Here is a 12,147-nt window from a genome sequence, read left to right on the forward strand (position 1 = left end):
TCAAGACGCAAGTAAGGAGAAGTCTTCTTCAAGGAATTGAAAAGCCTGCAAGGTTGAGGAGTAGTGTGAGACTTTTCTAGCAGGACACAAAGCACTGCACATAAATAAAAAATTATTTTGTTAACTTAGTCATTAAAATTAATAACTACATTGGAAGACACAACAGAATGAAAAGGCAAAGTATAAGGCAGGAGATGGTATTTATAATACACATCTATGACACGAGGCTTTTATCTGAAATATATAAAGAATTCCACAAATCAGTAAGAGAAAATCAGAAATAAAATAATGGGCAAGACTTAACCAGCACTCAATAAAGAAAAGGATATCCAAAGACCAACAAACATGAGAAAAAAGGGTTCAACGTCAGTAATCATCAGAGAAATGCAAGTTAGAACCAAAATGAGATACCATATATTTAAGCTTAAGACCTGATTAGAATAGGTGAATGTCTATATGACTGTAATAACAAGCAATACCAAATCTCCATGAGGACAGAGAGCAAGTAAAACTCAGTTTCAGCTGAGTGCGTAAACTGGAATGACCATTTGGGAAAACTGTTTGGCAGTTAATCTAACTAACTGACATATGTTTAGTTCACACTATGGCATAGTAATTTGCCCTCAGTTATATATTAACACAAATGTGAACTTAACATTCAACAAAAGACATGCACAAAAGTATTCCCAAATAGCACTAATTATCCCCAAATAGAAAATAACACAAATGACCATCAACAGTCAAATGGACAAATAAATTGTGGCCAGCCACATGATGGAATGCTACAAAGTAATGAAAATGAAAAAATTTTAGCTATAGTCAACAATAGGAATGAATCTCTCAAATATAATTTTAAGCAAAATAAGCAAATGAAAGTATTATACTTACTATTCCAATTACATAAAGTTCACAAACAGGCAAAACTAATTTATAGTATTATAATTTGGGTTCCATTTTGGGGAAACTATTGTAAATAATGCTTCTATGAATGTTTTTATATATGTCTCTCTCTCTCTCTCTCTCTCACTCTCTCTCTCTCTCTTTGCTAAATATTTAGGTTATGCATGTTTACGTTTAGCGAAATATGCCGAGTTTTCCAATAAAGTTCTACCAATTGACACTCCTACCAGTAATGAATGAGAATTCCAGCTGTACCACAGCTTCACCAACATTTGGTAGCATCAGTCTTCTTTATTTTAACAAGTATAGTGAGCCCTTGTGCTGGACTGTTCAAATTGTCAATCTTGTTTATACTGGGAACTATATTTCCTAGAATCTTCCTTCATATATGGCTCCTGGTTAAAGTTCCCTGAAAGTGGCATGATATTTGGGAGGTGGCAGTGAAGCCTTAGGCATTACAGTCTATACTTTCCTCTGGTTAGAGGTGGTGATTAGAAAGATGCAGGAGTGCATATGTATTCCACTTAGTTCCCTTTCTTCCTGAAGCTGTGCTCTGCTCTCCTTTGCACTGTGGCTTTAATTGAGGTTGCTATGATTATTAATGAAGTTGAGAATTATTTAAAAAATTTTTTTAATGTTTATTTATTTTTGAGAGAGAGAGAGGTGGGGGGGGGGGTAGAGAAGGACAGAGAGAGCGGGAGACACAGAATCTGAAGCAGGCTCCAAGCTCTGAGCCGTCAGCACAGAGCCTGACACAGGGCACAACCTGTAAGATCATGAACCAAACCAAAGTCAGACACTTAACCAACTGAGCCATCCAGGTGCCCCAAGCATATTTTTACATGTTTATTGGTCATTTGTATATATCTCCTCTGTGAAATGTTTGTTCAGGTCTCTTGTCTATTTTTTTCTATTGATCATGGTTTTTTTTTTTTATTGAATTGTAAGTATTCCTAGTATTTTAAAATATAATTCCTGGGGCGCCTGGGTGTCTCAGCCAGTTAAGCCTCCGACTTCGGCTCAGGTCAGATCTCACATTTGTGGGTTTGAGCCCCGCGTCGGGCTCTGTGCTGACAGCTAGCTTGGAGCCTGGAGCCTGCTTCTGCTTCTGTGTTTCCTTCTCTCTCTGTTCCTCCCCCTTTTATGCTCTGTCTCTCTCTGTATCAAAAATAAATAAAACATTAAAAAAATTAAAAAAATATATATAATTCCTTTGTTGATGGATTCTCAACTTTGATATTGACTTCAGGTTGAAATGATAATATTTTTAATATACTGAGTTAAGTATATTATTAATATTAAGGTCACCTGTTTTCTTTTTCTACATTTTAAAATATGGCTACTAAAAGGGCACCTGGGTGACAGGCAGTTAAGCGTCTGACTTTGGTTCAAGTCAAAAATCTCATGGTTCATGGGTTTGAGCCCCGTGTTGGGATCTATGCTGGCAGCTGGGAGCCTGATTCAGCTTCGCAGTCTCCCTCTCTCTTTCTGCCCTCCTCTGCTTGTCCTTTCTCTTGCTCTCAAAAATAAATAAACATTAAAAAAAATAAATGGCTACTCACCATTTTTAAGTCACATTTGTGGCTTGCATTACATTTCTACTGGACAGCACTGTTGTAGACAACTGAAGCATGACTATAGAATTTATTTTGGTAGTTCTCCTATTTAAGGTTGCTTTAAGGTTCTAAAGATGCACAAAAACATTGATGAGGGCTAGTGATTTATGAATATTTTTTAAAATTGAAAAACATGAAATAGTTACCTTCAAGACTATATAGGAAAGATAAACTGTCAAGTTTCTTTGCTTTTAGTTGAAATTATATCAACTGAATGTGATAACACACACATATATTTATTTGTTTAATTAGAAAGAAAACATTAAGATATGCAGAGTATGTGGCAGACAACTTTTTCAAACCATGAGGTTAGTTAGAAGAAAATTTAAAAGAAAGCCTGGAGTATTAAAAAGATTAGAAAATATTACAGTAGTTTTTTTTTAAAAAGCAGTCCTCTAAATCAAAGAGTTTTGAACAGGGACAGCTAATATAATAAGAAAGGACATTAAAATATCCAAATGACAATTTTGTTCATAAAACATTTTCTTAAAAAGGAAAGAATTCATGTCCATGTGACTACCCTGTACTGCCTGCTCCCCGCCCCCCAGAAAAAACACTTATATTGTGTGACTATTTCATGTGCTGTTAAGCTGTTTGTTTATTGTAGAGCTATTTTGTAGAGCAGAAACATTAGAAAACAGATGCTTTGCCATAGCTTAATTTACATAATACCATTAAAATGCCTGTAAGCATGCTCAATCATTTTTTAATGTCTCATCAAAATATAACATGACTTTGTGTCAACTATACACAAATTAAAAAAATTTTTAAAGAGAAAAAATGTGTAAGACCCCTATCTCTTTTTACCTCAGGTAGCTTTACTGAAAAAAAGTAAATGCCACAGGCCTGCTTAACATCAGCCACCACAAACCTTATACATGTTATTTTTACGTTACTCCAATCCATCATTGGCTCAGAAGGGTACTTCTTTTATTAACTTAAAAAAAATTGTCTCTCTTGAAATATCAACATTGCTCTGAAATATTGCATTTTTGTGTCCAACTGAATTGAATTAAGCAAGCTCAAAAAGCCTTAATTTTAATTTCTTCTTGGCATTTTAAATTCAGATTCAGGTAAGTAACAAGCAAGATTTTCAGGCTACTATCCAATACAATTTCTCAAGGTTACAATCAGGTTAAATTCTTGCTGGTTGGACTTTGTCACAAGGATTACAAAATATGATTTAAGAGGAGAAATTGTTAAATAGAAAATGAATAATAATAACTGAAATAGACTACATTTTCAAGTGCTTTTCAAGTTCTCTATTAGCCTTGAAACTGTTTTTAATATTTTCCTTGAAATGAGTGTACAAATATTATACTTTTAAAAAATGAGATGGATGTTTTTGTTTCCTTTTTCAGAAGAAGGAGTCTGGCATGCAAAGAACAATGAATGGGGAAAGTGCCTTCATGTTCCTCTCAGGGACCAACTAAATAACTGTGAGTCCATGACGTATAACTCAACTTCTCTACATCCTGAATTTCAAAATTAAGGTTTATATTAAATAATGATCTCTATAATAATGATCCCTAAAATCTACTATTAAAACAATAACTTTCAGAGCCTCCCTTTATAGGACCATGTACTAAGGTCTATGCTATGTACTCCATATATAATCTCATTTAACTGCCATTATGACTTATGAGATGGGTCACAAAACACTGATGCTAAATTATTTGCTCAAGGTCACACAATTAGTAAATAACACAGCCAAAATTCAAACCAGCTGGGTCACTGCTCTGTATATAGAAGTCACCAAACAAGATGACAAGTAAATGGACTCAAGGATTGTGTTCAGGGAACTCGGCAGTCTGAAACAATATTGAGTCAATATAGTTTAGTTATAATGGAAGGCCTAATTTGAACCATCTTCACACCCACTGCTACAATCCAACCTTAGATTTCATTTCCTTCTCCTGGTCATGGAACTCCCTTTCCCCCCAAACACCCTCATTATGCCTCTCTTGACTCCACCCCATTTTTCAATAAACCCCTTTTTCTGTCCTCACTTGCCCATCTAGACAGTTAGAAACCCAATGGTAAGCAAATTTAATGGAGACTCTTCCTGTTCCCTGAAATTTCTAACCTTATGGAATTATTCTACCATGTCCATATTACTAAAGTTTAGATTACTCAATACTGGATAATCCCCAGAAACAGCAGTTAGAAATGTGGGCTCTGGAAAGCATAGTGCTTGGGATAGGAGCCCAGATGCCCACTAAACAGGTCCCCATATGTGAGTTCTTTAATCTTCTGTACCACAGTTTTTTCAACTGCAAAATGAGATAAATGATGTTATCTGTCTCACAGGGCTGTGAGGGTTATTATTACTTTAATTCATGTAAATCACATAGAACAGCATTCTCAATAAAAACATTCATGGACTTGTGAGAGATCCCAAAGAAAGACACAAATGAGCATATAGACTCTGAGATGGAATAATGGCCAAGATGCAGAATGCTACCCAGTTTTATAAAGGTTACCAAAAAAGAAAAGTCACTTTTCTAAAAGTGGAAAAATTAACCAATTGTGAAGAAGGAAACGGCACTTTGTAAAGCCCTTATAGCCAATAATGAAAGATTCTTCAAATACATCAAAGGTATGAAATTACCAAGAGAACCAAATGAGACTATTTGATAATCACAGAGGAAAAACTATATTCAAGGAAGAAAGGAGAGAATAAATGTGTCACTTGCCTATATTTTCACATAAGACTGCCTATTTATAAATTATTTTTTATGACAGGTCAGCTCGAGGTATTAACTACAATTGGACTTTTGGGGTCTAACAGATAAACTAGACAGATGCTAAAAAAGCTCTAAGATGGGTATAATGAATATATGAGTTTTAAAGACATTCACAGGTGAAGGTATGAAACCCCAGGTCCAAATAATTAACCTACTACCATAAATGGCCACTCTGCCAGAAAATAATAAACCACAACTCTGATCCTCATTGTTGAGAACACTATGTAGGGTCTGTGATAATAAAAATGGAAACTAGTGGAAAATGGAAAGAAAACAGTGAATCATCTATTTTAGGTTCTCAGATCACCTCATTTTTCTTAGAAGAAAATATAATCATTAACCCTTTCAAAATAATATTTGAAAGTTCCACACCACAGTAATATATTTTGTTTCTTTGAATTTTTTGTTTTTAATCAGCAGGAAAAGTAAACCACAGGAAAGCAAAATCATATTTCCCTTTTTAAAATAAATAACTATTCGCAAGGCTGAAGTAGTTATAGATTTTTCAGAATTACTTACAAGGGAAAAAATGTAAATTCAGTGACCAGCATTAGGCTATGGATGTTTTCAAATCATCCATAGCAGAGACAGGTAGCTCTGACCAAAGTCCATGGCCTCATCTTCCTTGGCACATAGCTAACCTAATTTTCTTGAGCTTATTGAGAAATGTGACATAGGACTTTTAGTGAAGTGTGAGTAGAAATGTATGTATGTCTGGTCCATAAAATCTCCATGTACACGCCTCTATTCTAGTTCCCCCTCAGGCTGGCTCAAATGAGTATGGCCCCAAAGGTGGGTTTAGACCTCATATTTGAAAATGGCAAAGGCCAGAGTAGCCTAAATGGCTTCCTGGAAGAAGACCAGCTTGCTCACCTGTTCATCCAGGAATATTGTCACACGAGCAAGAAATAAACTATTGTACTTGTATCATTATATATTTTGAGGTTTGCCTGTAACAGCAATTAAGATGCATTAAATAGTGAAAAATTTAAATAACACAGAATTTTAGACTCTATATAACTTTAGCAACTAATCGATATGAAAAGAATGGTTTAGGCTCAAGGAATAAGGAAATCTCAAAGACACTATTCATCTATGTTTTTAAAATTTTCTTGTTAACATTCTTATTAGCAAATAAAGGACTTGTCAAAATATGTAGGCAAAATACATAAATATCTATTCTATGAATTATAAATTTTTCTGTTTCATAACATTCTAAAACTAATTATACTAAGCACCATTAATTATGTGACATTTTATACTGACATTATTGGTTGTTTCAGCTTATGCCAAACACTATACTAAGCCCTTTACGAGCATTATCTCATTTATTTCTCATCTCAATCCTCTGATGGAAACAGTACTATAATTCTAATATTATGAATTAAGTAACTTTCTGGGGTTATACAGCTACAAACTGACAAAGCTAGGATTTGAACTCTAGCATTCAGACTCCTGAGCTCACTCTCTTTACTACTATGCAAAAATGCCACTGTAAGTAGCACCCTATTGCCTAAAAATTATAATAAAATGTCTAAAGTAATTTAATTTGTAACCATAAAAGAAGTTATATACTATAAAGACTACAGCTCTCTCAGTACTAAAAATAATCAATCTGTGTGAAAGAGCTACAAATATAGATTAATAAATCTGTTTCTGTGAGGAGAAGGGATGGTCCCATCCATCATGTGATGTGAACAGTACTAAAAAGGCCAACATCAAATCATTCTCTCTACCAGTCTCTTCCTTGCCAAACAGTTTTAAATCAGAACCCTCATAGAGAAGAAAGATAGGGATTTGCGACTGAGAATCTAACCTCTTATTTCTACCTCACTGTCGTCCTGATCAAAAAACTACCTCCTGGGAGATTTATGAATATGGCAGCCTAACTCTCAAAATCCCTTTGATGTCTGCCATTTTCCCCCTTAACCATGCTACCTTATGTAATCAATTGCCAACCCTGTCAATTCTTCCTTCAAAACGTCCATCACATTTATTCCCCTTTCCATTTTCAGTCCTGTTATTTTAGATCAGACCCTTACTTCCTATCATCTACAATGGTGTTTTTTCAAATTATTAAAACCATCTTACCATAAGAGAAATAGTTTAGGTGTTGATTCAATACAAATGCACACTTCTATGTATTGACAACTGAGACCAAATCTTTATGAAATAATACTTTCTCTTCCTAAGAGCAATTAACCCCAATATTGTTTAAAGCCTTTGGTTTTATCTCTCACAGTGTTAGTTTCATGACTCATTGGTGGGTTACAACCTACAGTGTGAGTAACTCTGACCACTGCAAATGCTTCCTTAATGCCTCCGCTCTCTCCTGGCTCCTGTCTTTTCTATTCATTTCCACCAAATTAAATATTTTTAAAGCTCCATTCTAATTAAGTCTATTTCCTTTCCAGCATTCTTTATGGACTCCTCTAAAAATCTCAAGAAGAAAAGTCTAAGTCCTTAGTTCAGTGGTTAAACCTCTACCAAACCTGAGCCTTGCATAACCACAGCCAAACATATTACTTCAACTATAGACAAACTGAATGGCCCTGAACACAATTTGTGATTTCCTGATTCTTTTCAGACTAAATTCTGTCCCTCCAGGTCCCTGCTATGCCTATGAAAATCCTATTCCATTCATTCAATCTGTATACATTTAGTAAGCAACTATATGTTCTTGGCACACAGGGAGATAAGGAGTCCCTTCACTCAGAGCTTATAGCCTGGTGAAAGTACTGACACATGTGAAAGTACTGACAACTATGAAAACAGTTACAGAAGGAGAAATAGAGTATTACTAGATCATGCACTAGAAAGAATTCACCTAGTTAACAGGGATGCAGCAGTCTCCCAGAAAAAGGACCATTTAATCTAAGTACCAAACAATAAAAAGGAGCTACCAAGTCAAAAAAAAAAAAAAAATGAGGGTAAATGGGCCTCATGTGGAGAAACAGCATGCTCAAGGCCATGAAGAAAGAAACTGTGAGGCAATCTAAAATAAATGGAATAAGACCAGCTTCACTGTAGCAGAGAGAATACAAGGCAGAGTGATCTGTGAGCTGGGGATTAAAGACAACAGCAGATTGTGGCTGGCATTATATCCAGGGCAAATTTCTGTATAAGTATTTATCATATGCCTACCATACTAAGTAATTGAGCATTTAAGAATATTTAAGGCATGTTTTCTTGCCCTCTAGGAACTCATATTCTTTAGTGGAGACTGACAGGTAAACTGTAGTGGGATAAGAGCCAAACTAGATATCTGGTCAAGTAATTCTCAAGAAAGATTAACCTTTTCTGGGAATTTGGGAAAAGCTTTCTAGAGAAAGTAATACCTGAGCAAGAATTTGAAATATGAATATGAGTTCCCAAGCTAATGATGGCACATCAGGCAAGGGACTAGGATAAGCAAAATAACAGGGGCATAGAAAAAACCAGGACTTTTTCATGAAAGTCCTACTTACTATCCCAGAGAAGAAAGTGTCCTTGTGCTCCTCAGAATTCAGGGCCCCTTTATCATAATGGAGGTAGTTCACAGAACAGTAAGGATATTAACAGAAAAGGCTCATTCCTTTTTCTTTTTTAATCACCAAGAAAACCTATCACAGTACTTTGCTTATGGAAGGCATTCAATATGAGTAAATATATATTTGTAGAATAAACTATCTGCTGAATTAAAATTAATGAAGGGATTCATTACATACAGAAGGAGTAAGAGAAGCAGCATACTTTAATATAATTTTCAGGAGCTGGGAAGGAGATTGCTCAAGAAGGAAGAGCTGGATAGTGAAATCCCTGTAAATCTAAAAGTTCAAATTGTAGGGGAATGGCTCCAAACTGAGATGCCTTGACCCCCATTATAAAGGAAGGAACAAAATTTTGTGAGAATGTTACAAGGCAAAAAGTATTCACCATTAAAAATGTATAAAAAATTTTTTAAATGTTTTATTTATTTTTGAGACAGAGAGAGAATGAGCATGAGCAGGCAGGAGCAGAGAGAGAGGGAGACACAGAATTGGAAACAGGCTCCAGGCTCTGAGCTGTCAGCACAAGAGCCTGACACAGGGCTCAAACCCAGGAATGTGAGATCATGACCTGGGCTGAAGTCAGAGGCTTAACAGACTGTGCCACCCAGGTACCCCAAAATGTACAAAATAAAAAATTTGTTTATTTGTTTTGTGTGTGTGCTATGTATGTGTGTGTGTGAGAGACAGAGTGAGTGAGAGACAGAGAGAGACAGAGACAGAGACATGCTCAAGGGGAAGGGCAGAGAGAGAGAAAGGGAGAGAGGGAGAGAATCCCAAGCAGACTCTACACTGTTAGTGCGGAGCTGAACGCATGAGATCACAACCTGAGCAAAAACCAAGAGTCAGACAGATGCTTAACCAACTCAGCCACCCAGATGCCCCTGAAAAAATTTTATTTATTTTTTATTTTTTTGAAAAATTTTTAATGTTTTTTATTTTTGAGAGACAGAGAGAGACAACACAAGCAGGGGAGGTGTAGAGAGAGAGGGAGACACAGAATCTGAAGCAGGCTCCAGGCTCTGAGCTAGCTGTCAGCACAGAGCCCAATGCGGGGCTTGAACCCACAAACCGTGAGATCATGACTTGAGCCGAAGCCAGACGCTTAACTGGCTGAGCCACCCAGGTGCTCCAAATTTATTGTTTAAAAAAAAGCAACAGTCTATCTACAAACACTGAGATAATCAAGGACTTGGCAGACCTCTTATGATTTCAGGCAGAGAAAAGAGAATTTAATAGCTCATTTCTTCTTCTCCTTCCCTTATTTGAGCCTTGAGTTTTAAGAAAGCATTTAAATTAACTTCGAAATGTTCTTGTAGACATTACTAAACTCTGTCCATATCAATGAATTCCAATGACATCATTGTTTCCATGGTAACTAATGCACTTCAAAAGGGGAAAAATCAGAAAGCAAGACTAAAAATCAAACAAAAATGAAATAAAGTAGTATAAACAAAGCATAACATTTCTCCTTTGCATTTATGGAACACTTTCTAATTTCAGATGCTTTGCGATTACTTACACTCCAAGGCTCTTTAATGCCAGCACTATCTCAGAGGTCATCAAATCTACATCCCACTCAGAACCAGGATTCCCTTTACAATATAGCTGCACCATGGTTATCCAAGTGTTTACAGAGCTCACTGCTGGAAAGTTCTCACTCATTCACTTGCAAAGATTACTGAGCACCTATCTTGTTCTGAGATGATTAAGATATTCTACCTCTTTTAAAATTTTTTCTTGTTTAGGGACACCTGGGTGGCTCAGTCAGTTAAGCATTTGACTCTTGATTTCAGCTAGGTCATGACCTCACAGTTAATGAGTTCAAGCCCCACATCAGGCTCCGCACTGACAATGAAGAGTCTGCTTGGGATTCTCTCTCTCTCCCTCTCTCTGTGCTGCTACCCTGCTCTCTCTCTCTCTCTCTCTCTCTCTCTGTCTAAATAAATAAATAGATAAATAAACAAACACTAAAAAAATTTATTTTCTTGTTTAGAGGGCAAATAATTGAAACACAGGGGTGAAAAAAAGAGGACTATTATAAAGATACAGGATGATGTCAAAAAAGCCAACTTGGGGAATTATGCATTTCCAATGACTTTTACTTTTATTCCACTTCAGCCCCACACAGCCATGACCAACCACAATCGGGACCTTTTCTTGACCCAGGACTGTTCCAACTCTCCAAACTTAAACTCCAACATTAACTTTCTGATCACAAATAGCTCCTTTACTCCCTAACTAATCCTCCACTAGTTCTATTAGTTTTATGCAGCCTAAGACCCTGCACTTGACATATTTTCTCACTGTATTTCTTTGCTTCTATTCCTCAGTGGCACCCATCAAGTAATAGCCTAACCTGGTCTCAGTGACCATCCCTCTTCCCCACTGTTATGTTCCATCAGACTCTATTCCACCCTTTGTTCTAGAGTCTAGAGAAAAATATGTTGGAAAAATTGAGATTGTTTGCCCCTTTACTTATAGGGCAATATATATCAAGTGCTGCAGGCAAGTGAAAATAACATAAAAGACTAAAAGATACATATGCTGAATATGTGATGAGACCCCATCAATGTGGTCATTAGACCCCCCCCACTAGCAAAGTGCATGTAAAACCTGCCCCGTAGCCAAAGTCCCATCAAGTGACAGCATAGTTGAAATAGCTGTACGAAATGATAACTTACAGTGGGGGGGGGGGGGGGAGTCCTGCTTTTGGCTTTTTAAAGACTTGTCCCTTAAAAACTGCCAGGATGCTTTTGAGTAAAGTGGACATAGGCCTCTACCCTTATCTTACAGAAGGAAAAGGTAAGCATTCCCTTACATGCTGATAGGATGACTATTATATTATCCTAATTGAAGTGGTAGTGAAAGACCACTGGTGCTGTACCTAATTTCTGCTGGAAATAAAGATTATGGATAACTTGTTTTCAGTTTTTTTAGATAGCCCTTTTTCTATCTTTTTGCTGATTTATATTTTTTAAATCCCATATAAGTACTCTTATTTAGTGGGGTGCCTGGGTGGCTCAGTCGGTTAAGCCTCTGACTTCGGCTCAGGTCATGATCTCACAGTTTTGTGGGTTCTAGCCCCGTGTTGGGCTCTGTGCTGACAGTGTGGAGCCTGCTTGGAATTCTCTCTCCCTCTCTCTCTGCCCCTGCACTGCTCTCACTCTGTCTTTCTCTCAAAAATAAATAAATATATTTTGTTAGTATTCTTATTTAGTTATTTGGGTGGATATTACCTATACCTACTTTATCTTGGAGGGCATAATAGGAAGTCACACTGCTCAAACTGTATGCTTTTATTGAGACATTTTTATGAGGTGTGCACTTGGTTACCATTGCTTTAAAATTTTTCCA

At 36.4% G+C, this 12,147-nt stretch overlaps 1 protein-coding gene across 1 annotated transcript in view; it reads right to left on the reverse strand.

Annotated features, from left to right (window-relative positions):
- The window catches only part of NUBPL (nucleotide binding protein like), a 206,600-nt gene that overhangs the window by 12,743 nt on the left and 181,710 nt on the right, over nt 1-12,147 (reverse strand). The window lies entirely within an intron of this gene.

Source organism: Suricata suricatta, chromosome 9 (assembly GCF_006229205.1).
Source record: "Suricata suricatta isolate VVHF042 chromosome 9, meerkat_22Aug2017_6uvM2_HiC, whole genome shotgun sequence".
Lineage (NCBI taxonomy): Eukaryota > Metazoa > Chordata > Mammalia > Carnivora > Herpestidae > Suricata > Suricata suricatta.